Source organism: Priapulus caudatus, unplaced genomic scaffold (assembly GCF_000485595.1).
Source record: "Priapulus caudatus unplaced genomic scaffold, Priapulus_caudatus-5.0.1 Scaffold172, whole genome shotgun sequence".
In the NCBI taxonomy this organism is placed as follows: domain Eukaryota; kingdom Metazoa; phylum Priapulida; class Priapulimorpha; order Priapulimorphida; family Priapulidae; genus Priapulus; species Priapulus caudatus.
Genome location: NW_014577233.1, coordinates 314,537 through 325,420, shown reverse-complemented (window position 1 = coordinate 325,420; position 10,884 = coordinate 314,537). Strand labels below are relative to the sequence as shown.

General features: G+C 55.1%; 1 long non-coding RNA gene across 1 annotated transcript in view; it reads left to right on the top strand.

Annotated features, from left to right (window-relative positions):
- The first annotated feature begins 1,025 nt into the window (after positions 1–1,025).
- Positions 1,026–10,884, top strand: part of LOC106806665 — a 15,137-nt gene continuing 5,278 nt past the window's right edge. The window contains exon 1 of the long non-coding RNA XR_001393572.1: positions 1,026–1,091. This is a non-coding gene — a long non-coding RNA (uncharacterized LOC106806665). The remainder of the gene's footprint in view (positions 1,092–10,884) is intronic.

Below are 10,884 nucleotides of genomic sequence, written 5' to 3'. Positions count from 1 at the left end.
CAGCAGTAGCAGCACGGGTAACTAACGGGGGTGGTGGTTTCTTGCGGCTGCTATACGTATGTACTCCGGTAACGGCATCTGTACGAACGCGCGGACGGGGCGTGGGGGTGGGAATGTTTGATCGGTTTTGTGGCGCCTGGTTCGTGCGGTTAGTCTGCGTGTGTGCTCGTGTTGGCGTGTTGGTGGCGGGGGGGCGTGTGTGGGTGTGTGAGCACGCAGTGCGTGCGTGTGTGGGCGCGCGTGTCCTTGCGGCGATCCTGTGGACGAGCGCGCGCGCGCGTGTGCGTAGAGCCAGTGATGATGCCATGCTTACGCTGTATATAGCATCTGTTTTCTTTTCCTGCTGCGTGCTTTTCCTACTGTTACCCGGATGGGTATGATGCATACATGCGTGCGTCCTGTGTGTGTGTGCGTGCGTGCTGTGCGGCGTGCTGGCGTGCGTGCGTGCGTGGTTGTGTGTGTGTGTTGGTGTGTGTGTGTGTGTCTGTGTTGTGTGCATGTGTGTTGTATGTATGTGTGTGTATGTGCGTGCGTGCGTGTGTTGTGTCTGTGTGTGTGTGTGTGTGTGTGGTGCGTGTGTTTGTAAGTAATCTTGAATGAAGCTGAGATGCAAATAAAATGACAACATTCTAAGTCTCTCCCCTGATTATATTTACGAGACCTATTATGCTTGGATGCGTGCCAGTAAACGCCTTACTTTTGTGCGTATTGATTGTGGCTCTTACTGGGGTGCTGCAATCGCTTCAACCCATGCTCTTACTGATGTGTTGCAATCTTCGCCCATGCTTTCACTGACGTGTGCAATCTTAACCCCATGCTCTTGCTGATGGTGTGCAATCTTAACCCATGCTAGTACTGATGTGTGCAATCTTAACCCATGCTAGTAACTGATGTGTGCAATCTTAGCTCATGCTCTTACTGGATGTGTTGCAATGTTACGTAAACGAATGTTCCTTGTTCTTCATATAGGTCCATGTGGATGAGTGACCGAACGCTAGATAAGTAATGCCTCAACAGGCTGTGGTTGAGAAAACAAACATCTCAGGAGAATATAGCAGTAGTTCCTACAGTAGTGACCCTGGTGCTTTACAGTTGAGTACGATGTATAGTCCGTGTAAAAAGCTATGGTTAGCGCTGGATGTGTGTGGGTGTGGTGTGTGTTGTGTGTGTGTGTGTGTGTGTGTGTGTGAGTGTGTGTGTGTGTGTGTGTGTGTGTGTGTGTGTCTGTGTGTGGTGTGTGCGTGTGTGCTGGTGTGCGGTGTGCGGTGTGCGTGTGCGCGCGCGCGTCGCGCGTGTGTGGGTGTTGTGCGTGTGCGGTGCGTGCGCGTTGTGTTGCGCGCCCCAATATGCGCACGCTGTGTGCACATGGTGCACCTGTACGTGTGTGCGTGCACATGTGTAAGCAATTGGTATGCGTTCTCCGCTCGCGCGAGTGTTGCGAGCGTGCGTGCGTGCCGTTGAGCGGTCCGCATGTACTAAATCGTCGACTCTGTGCTCCTTGATACAAGGCTAAATGCTTGCTTCCAGTATACAGGATCCATCAGCAGAGCAGTCATATCCATCATCTCCACGCCCCTTCTACATTCGCTAACACGCAGCAGCGGCAGCGCGGCCAGCAGCGGCGTCTTCGGTGGCTCTCGCAGTACGGAGTTTTTCAAACGAACTCTTTCACGCATTTCTGTGTCGGCTATTCACGCTGCCGCCGCCGTGTTAGCTGTGCGCGCGTGGGCGGACGCGGGCGCAGCTCTGTTTACACACGTCTCATGCTGGCGGGCAGCCACGACGGCGGCCTCGCGCCAGAACTAGGTCACCGGTGCCCGCCGCTGCTGCGCGCCACGCGTCTCGCGCGCGCACACATCCCCCCTCCTCCTCCGCCGCTCCCCGTCGAGCGTCCTAGCAACAGCATGATTCTGCTGGTTGTTGCTGTTGGTTTTGAGATGATGATGTGGAGATGTTGCGTTGATGATAGATGATGATGTGATGATGATGATGATGCATGCAGCCGCCGCCACTCCTGTTGCTGCTGCTGCAGGCGCTGCGGTTCCCTTGCTTCATTATCGACCTGCATCGATCAGTTGCGAGCAGCTGCCGAGTTTCTTTCGCACACTAGTAGAGGAAGGAGGAGGAGGAGGAGGAGGAGGAGGAGGAGGAGGAGGATGAGGTGGAGGGGTAGGAGGGGGGCAGCCACGCTAGCTGGCCGGCCTCGCGCGCAGCGCAGCGTGTAATACATCTATCGTTCAGTGCGAGAGAGCTCCGAGGCGGTTCGTTCAATCAATCATCGGTGGATCGCAATTCAAAACGCGCGGACGCGCAATATTTTAATGTGGGGTCTCGAACAGCGTCTTGTGGTGCGTGGGGCGAGAGATGTTCGCTGGAGGGCGCTGAGCCGCCGCATACATGTAGCTACATCAAAGCCACAGCCGCCTCCGTCCGCGCAGAGGCCGCGCGCTCGCGCCCCTAGCGGCGATGCGGACGCAACGCCGACGCGTAAACGAGCGCAAATAAATTAGTTATTAAATAATTAAAATGAGATGAATGAAATCTCGGCGCGTTGACTCGAGGCGCCGTCCCGCGGGATGCGGGCGCGCGTGCGTGTCGGGTGGTAGCGCATAGGCATCTAATGCACCCTCTGCCCGTATCTTTGCGGCCTGTTATCTGCCCTCGCTTTCGTATCATTGCTGCTTTCTGTATCCACTCCCGGCATCTTTTTTCGCTTCTCTGCATCCTCTGTCGCATGCTGGCAGCTTCTCTGCATCCTTTGTCGCATGCTGCGCAGCTTCTCTGCATCCTCTGTCGCATGCTGCAGCTGCTTCTCTGCATCCTCTGTTCGCATGCTGGCAGCTTCTCCCATCCTCGTGTCGCATGACTTGCAGCTTCTCCGTATCTTCTGTCACATGCTGGCCAGCTTCTCTGACATCCCCTGTCGCGTCGCGGGCAACATCTCTGCCGTTCCTCTGTCGCAGGCTGGCAGCTTCTTCTGCATTCTCTGCTCGCCATGCTGGCAGCTGCTCTGCATTCCCTGTCGCGTGCTGGGAACAATCTCTGCGTCCTCTGTCGCAGGCTGGCAGCTTCTCTGCATTCTCTGTGCGCATGCTGGCCAGCTTCTCTGCATCCCCTGTCGCCATGCTGGGCAACATCTCTGCGTCCTCTGTCGCAGGCTGGTAGCTTATCTGCATCATTCTTCCTCATCCTTCCAGTTTCTCTGCATCCTATGGAAGCCCTGAAACGACATCCGACTTTTGAGTTTCCGAGTTTCCGAGTTCTGAGTTTCCGAGTTGCTAAGTTTTTCTTCTGCGCGTACAACAAACACCTGAAGCAGAGTCAATAGAACACTAATAAGTAGAACATATATAAAATATGGATACAATAAAATATATGAAAATACATGCGCAGATGAAACTCAAAACTCGTGAAAGAAACTCGAAAACTCGGAAACTCAAAAAGTCGTATGTAGTTTCAAGGATGAAGCGCCTGAAGCAGAGACATAGAACACTAATAATAGAACATGTATTAAAATATGATATAATAAATATATGAAAAGGCATGCGCAGATGAAACTTAGAAACTCGCATAAACTCGGAAACTCAGAAACTCAAAAAGTCGGATGTTGTTTCAGGCTTCCCATAGCATCCTCTCTCACGCCTTGCAATTTTTCATCATTCTCTTCCGCATCCTTGCAGCTTTTCCTTATCCTCCCCGGCCAATAACAGTCACCCGAAACGCTCTTTGGTATTACATGTCTACGTGTGTATGTGCGCTGCGTGCGTTCGTGTGTTGCGTGCGTGCGTGCGTGCATGCGTGCGTGCTATGCGACGGCTGAAGAATTGTGCGGCGTCTACTGATCGATCGAGAATTGCTTGTCTGCGTTATGCGCGTGCTGGCGTGGAGAGAAGAGAGGAGGAGGGATAGCGGAGGTGCATGTTGTGGGAAGGTGAGATGCAGTTAGGAGCACTTTGCAACAGCTTCAACAGGAGCATTTTCGCAGGTGTTTTCGCAGGCGTTACACATCTGCTACAAGCGTGCGTGTCTGTGTTACGTGTACGCGCGTCTGTGCGTGCGTGCGTTGCGCGGCTGTCTGTAAGTGCGTCGTGCGTGCGTGTCCGTGTGTGGCCGTGCGCGTTGTATGGGTGTCTGTGCGTGTCTGTAACATCGGCATGAGGCGGTTGGACTCATTCACCGGCGGGCGTCATTGGTGACGCTTTTTTTCTGTTCACATGGTTCATGTGTGTTTGCTGCGTCAAGTCTTTCCTCGAGCGTACCGTCATAGCGGCACTTTGGTGTGCCGCCGAAAGGTGTGAATTCTCGTTATATTATATCGATGTTTAAGTCTCGCGTCTGTAGTCGCTGTAGTGGCGGGTAATTCGCGCCGACGACGTGCCAGCCCGATGGAACAATCACTTGTAACGGCCCCTTATCTTTTTATCATCTTGCGTTCTAAAATGTTTATTTTAACCGTTTTCTCGCCGTTACATTTTCTCTCTCCCCGTCTCATCTCTCTTCCCTACTCATCTTGCCCTCCTACCCATCTGTCTGCACTCATCATTTTCTCCATTCGTTCGTCTCTTTGTCTGTCTGTATGTCTGTATGTCTGTCTGTTTCCACTCCCTTCATCCCTTCCCCCTATTTCTTCTCTCTCTGTCCCCCCTGTATTTAGACTATTTATCACTGCCTGCCTGTCTGTCTGTCTGCCTGTCTTTCTCTCCCCTTCGCTGTAAAGGCCTTCTCTACTTTCTCTCTCTCTCTCTTTCTCTCTCGCAATCTCCAACTTTTAGCACGCGTGAAGCGTTGTGTTATTGATGGCTAACAATGAATCATTAATGGCTTTATTAGAGCATGTTTGCCCTTCGCGGCGTCTGAGGGCAGCGCAGTCTCTCCTACTGACTGCCACTCCAGAATTTATATTGTCGCATTCTGAAACGCCCGTGTACAAACTCGGTAATGATGTTGACGCATCTGCGCCGATTTGCATATTCGTCGTTGGCGCGTGCCAGACGCGCACTCTGCGTGTGTGCGCGGGTTTGGCTTCGTTGTAATCCGGTAAGGGTCCTAGGCTTCTGCCATCTAATAATAATGATGATCTGTGCGTGCGGCATATGCGGATGCGATGATAAACACGATATTAGTTATTTTACTGGCTGTCGCCGCTTGCGCGTACTATGACCCTAGTTTGGCTGCTCGGGTACGTACGACCCTAGGTCGTCTATTATGGGGCTGACTGGCTATGGCGAGTGAGTTGAATCTACGTTGAACCCAATCACATGGCTGGCTGTTATCTGCGCTCTCTACGATTGCCTGTGCGTTGTACTACTGTCTAGACTCTAGCAGAATATGCCAGATATAGAGGGGACTGACTACTCTTGCATGTCTGCTTTGTTTAGCCGGCAGTTATCGGCGTCCCCTGCTCTTGCTCGCGTGTACGTGTGCGATACTCCTGTACTGCTGATATTATTTACCTTGACTGAGGTCACCAGGATTTCCATCCGTTGTTGTACGTGCAGAGTATATATGCGATACTAGGACGTCGTGAGACGTCGTGCTGACTGTGTTTCGCCTGAGAGCTGCTCGTTGTGTGTTAACGTGAATTCATTGCCGTCACGCTGGAGAGGGTCTATGTCCCCCCGGGGTACTGCCGGAACGTACCCTGTGGTACGGTCCGGTATACCGGAACGTACCCTGGTACGAATCTAATATGCCGGACGTACCTCGCCTACTCCACTAACGAGTCTAGGTAGTCGCCTACGCCTACTCCCTAACCCTAATCCTAACCTAACCCTAACCATATCAAATAGTTACCAGGGTACGTTCCGGCAGTACCCTGGGGGACATAGACCCTATGAGCGTTACTTAGACAGGGAAGAAGGCGAGAGGAAGTGTGTGCAGTCGGTGCACAATCCGCTTACCCGCGCCGAGTAAAGCAATCTTACAGTCAATGCGTTGTCGCTGCTGCCCTCTATAGGCAGAAATGTGCGCGGCTGGTGTTTTGAGGGGTGCGCTTGAGAGCGGTGCACGTGCACACATCACTCACACCATCACTTGTACCTGCCCTCCTCGCTTCACACATCACCTGTACCTGCCCTCCCCCCCCCCCCGCTCACACCATCGCCTGTACCTGCCCTCCCCCCCTCACACCATCACTTGTACCTGCCCTCCCCCCGCTCACACCATCACTTCTACCTGCCCTCCCCCGCTCACACCCTCACCTGTACCTCCCCTTCTCCGCTCGTACCCTCACCTGTACCCACCCTTCTCACCTTCGCCTGCACCCTCTCTCCCCCGCTCACACCAATTGCACTGGCCCTCCCTGTTTTCATCCGTCTCTGTGTCTTCCCTGCCCTCGCTCACTCTCCCGCAACACCCCCCTCCCTACCGACGCCGTTTCGTCATCACGTATGTCTGACAGCGCACAGAAAATTATTCTCCTCTGTGGTGCACGTGCGTGCGTGCGTATAGGTCTGTGCGTCCTGCTGTGAGTGGGAGCGCTCGTGCTTGTGTCAACACCGGAGCGGCCGGTTTTTTGTTCGTGCTGCGTGATGTAATTCTGCAACAATTTGCCGTAAATCGCACTCTAATCTACAGCTTAGGTGTCATGTGCGACTAAGTGGACGGATTTACGGTGAAACGACATGATGAGGTTTTCATAAAGCACCGAGAGACGCGTCAGCCGAAGCCAGGGAAAGCATTACAACAATCAAGGAATACCAGAACAACACAGATAACTGCCAGACTGGCCAGGAAAACAACATGTGGCAACCACCGACCACAGATAAATGCTAAACAATGCCAGTGCAATACAGGCAATGACAAATGAGGCAGCTCGCGTGAATTTGTCAAACCAGAATACAACATACTAGTAAAGGAGAATAGCACAGATGTCTGAGAGACGGAACACTGCCTCCGAGCTGTGACAGACACCGCGCAGGTAACTGCGACTGGCCAGTAGCAGCAGACAGCACACGAGTATCTGCAAGAGATGTCTGTCTCGCCTGATTCATGGCGCCGGCTGACTGGCTAACTAATCGGCTGCTGTTTAACGGACGCCTACAGGTGTCGTCGAAGAATTAGGTGGACGCCGTGAAAATTATCCCGCAATCATGTCATTAGTTCAATTCAGTGCTGCTGGCTGCTGCTGGCTTGCTGCTGCTGCTTGCTGGCTGGTGTGTGGTGGTGTGGTGTGGTGGTGCTGCTGCTGCTGCTGCTGCGTGCGTGGTGGGTGGTGCTGGTGGTGGTGCTGGTGGTTGGCTGCTGCCTGCTGCTGCTGCTGCTGCTGCTGGTGGTGCGTGGTGGTGGTGGTGGTGCTGCGGTGGTGGTGCTGCTGCTGCTGCTGCTGCTGCTGTGGTGGGTGGTCGTGGTGTGGTGCTGGTGTGGCTGGTGGTGGTGCTGCTGCTGCTGCTGCTGCTGTCTGCTGGCTGCTGGTGTGGTGGTGGTGTGGTGGTGTGGTGTGTGTGGTGTGGTGGTTGGTGGTGGTGGTGGTGGATGGTGCTGCTGCTGCTGCTAAGTCATGCTACTCCTAACCATCCAGCTAGTCTGCGGGCCACCAACCACCCATCATCTAGTCAGTCGTCTAGTCAGCAACCAAGTAAGCCAGCCGGCCAGCCATCCAGGTATCCCGCAGGGCCAGCCATCGAAGGTATCCGCGGGCCAACCATCCATCCAGCATCAGCGTATCCGCCGGGCCAGCCATCCATCCAGCCATTCAGGTACCCTGTGGCCAGCCATCCATCCAGCCATCCAGGTATCAGGTATCCCGCGGGCCAGCCATGCCATCCAGCCATCCATCCAGCCATGCAGGTATCCGCGCGGCCACGCCATCCATCTAGCCATCCAGGTATCTCGCGGGCCAGCCATCCATCCAGCCATCCATTCAGCCATCCAGGTATATCCCGCGGGCCAGCCATCTATCCATCCATCCAGCCATCCAGGTATCCCGTGGGCCAGCCATCCATCCAGCCATCCATGTATCCCGCGGGCCAGCCATCCATCCAGCCATCCATCCAACCATCCATCCAGCCATCCAGTTATATCTCCGCGGGCCCAGCCATCCATGCCCGTTATCCAAGGTAGTCCCGGCGAGCTGCATCCATCCAGCCATCAGGTATCTGGCGGGCCAGCGCATCCAAGCCAATCCAGCCATCCAGGTATCCCAGCGGGCAGCCATCCATCCAGCCGATCCCAAAACGTATCCGCGTGCCAGCCATCCATACTAAGCCATCCAGGTATCCGCGGGCAGCCCATCATCTAGCCATCCAAGTATCCCGCGTGCCAGCCATCCATACCCAGCCATCCAGGTATCTGCCGCAGGCTAGCCACCATCCACAGCCATCCAGGTTATCGCGGGCCTAGCCATCCATCCAGCATCCAGGTATCCCGCTGCCGGCTGCCATACCATCCAGCCATCCAGGTATCCAGGTATCCCGCGCGCCATGCCAATCCATCCAGCCATCCAGTATCCCGCGTCGCTAGCCATCCATACCAGCCATCCCGAGGTATTCCCGTGGCTAGCTATCCCATCCAGCCATCGCAGGTAATCCCGCCGGGGACCAGCCGATCTACGGTATCCCACGCGGCGCCAGCCATGCCATCCAGGTATCCCGCGCGGGGCTAGCCATCCATCCAGCCATCCAGGTATCCCCGTCGGCCAGCCAGCCATCAGGTATACCCAGCGCGGCCAGCCCAGCCATCTAGCGTAATCCGCGGGCCAGGCGCATCCATTCTAGAACATCCAGGTATCCCGGCGGGCCAGCCATCCATCCAGCCATCACAGGTATTCCCGCGGGCCAGCCAGCCATCCAGGGTATCCCCGCGGGCCAGCCAGCCCATCAGGTAGTCGCGGGCCAAGGCCATCATCCAGCCATCCAGGGTATCCGCGGGCCAGCCATCCATCTAGCACATTCCAGGATATCCCGTGGGCCAGTCCATCCATCCAGCCATCCAGGTATCCCGCGGCCAGCCAGCCATCCACGGTATCCCGCGGCATGCCAGCTAGGCCATCTAGGTATCCGCGGGCCAGCGCATCCATCGTAGACAATCCAGGTATCCCCTGCGGGGCCAGCCATCCATCCAGCCATCAAGGTATCCCGCTGGCCAAGCCAGCCATCCAGGTATCGCGGGCCAGTCCCACGCCATCCAGGTATCCCGCGGTCGCCAGCCAGCCATCCAGGTATCCGCCGGCCAAGCCATCCATGCCAGGTATCCCGGCAGGGCTAGCCATCCATTCCAGCCACTCAGGCTATCCCGCGCCGGCCAGCCACGCCATCGCCAAGGTATTCCGGGGCCAGCAGCCATCCAGGTTATCCCGCGGGCAGCCACGCCGATTCTACGGTATCCCGCGGGTAACCATTCCATCCAGCCATCAAGGTATCCCGCGGGCCAAGCCACGCCATCCAGGTATCCCGGCTAGCCATCGCATCCAGCCATCCAGGTATCCGACGCGGGGCAAGCCAGAGCGCATCCAGGGTTATCCCGCGCTGCGTCCAGCCATCCAGGTATCCCGCGGGCCAGCCATCCATCCAGCCATCCAGGTATCCCGCGGGCCAGCCATCCATCCAGCCATCCAGGTATCCCGCGGGCCAACCAGCCATCCAGCCATGGACATCCCATATGGCTAACCAACTATCCAGCCAGCCAGACCCCCAGCCAACCAACCATCTAGCCAGACTGCCAGCCAACCAACCATCTAGCCAGACTGCCAGCCAACCAACCATCTAGCCAGACTGCCAGCCAACCAACCATCTAGCCAGACTGCCAACCATCCAGCCAGCCAGCCAGCAAGCCAGCCAGTCAGTCATTGCTACAATCTGTCGTCTCGAATAGAAGCGAACGATTTTTATCGTACCCGTGCGTTGCCTCGCTTACACAGCTCCGGCGCGCGTGCGTGCGTGCGTGCATGTGTGCGTGCGTGCGTGGGCGTGGGTAGGTGGGCGATATTGAGATCACCGGTTTACGCCGGTGCTGATTACCAGACGCGTCTGTGACTGACAGATTTGGTGCATTTTTTTCGTGCGTCAGACTAGACAATCTGTGTTATCACTCGTCTCAGACAGGCCGGGGTGTGATTGACCGGAAAGTGATTTTGTCTGTGCATGCATACATTTCTGTTGCGTTATTATTATTATTATTATTATTATTTCATCATCATCATCATCATCGTGAATGCAGTGAGTAGTGTTTAATTTCTTTTCATCCTGAAATAAAGGGATATATGCTGTTGCGTGCTGCGGGCGGTATAGGTATGTAGAGCGGTGGAATTCTTGCTCGCAGAAGACCACACAATGTCTACTGTTTATATCGCACCATATCATCGATAGAAGGAAACCAGCCTCCGCCTCATAATTATCGTCGTCATCGCCATCGTCGCGTGCTGCTGTTGTTGTGTCTTCGACTACGGGATGACTCATCGCCGACTTGTTCCTCGAGCAATTTTAAGATAATGACTAACTAATCTTTTTTTTTGTGCGCACGCATGCACGCGTGCACGTACACGCGCATGTGCGCACGCACTACCACGGCACGTCAGCGCGCTCCATATCTCCGCTTCTCGCTCTATAGTCTATCCAGTACCCGCCCTTTGCAGACAGACGCGCCGGTGTGTTGATCGGTGACTGACTGGTGGACGCAGACGCGTAGCGGTAATCGGAGAGATGTACGCCGGCTGCGCTAGCTATAGACACCTATTGCCGTCATCATTTTTCAGGTAAAGTGCTCACAGGTGTAGCCAGCCGAGTCGGTGTAGATGTTTTGCCGGGCGCTTGTCAAAGAAACAACATCAGCGTTTTTCTGTTTGATATCTCGCTGGTAGCTTATCAGCTGCTCTCCGCATACGCGCAGCCGGTCTCTCTCTCTCTCTCTCTCTCTCTCTCTCTCTCTCTCTCTCTCTCTCTCTCTCTC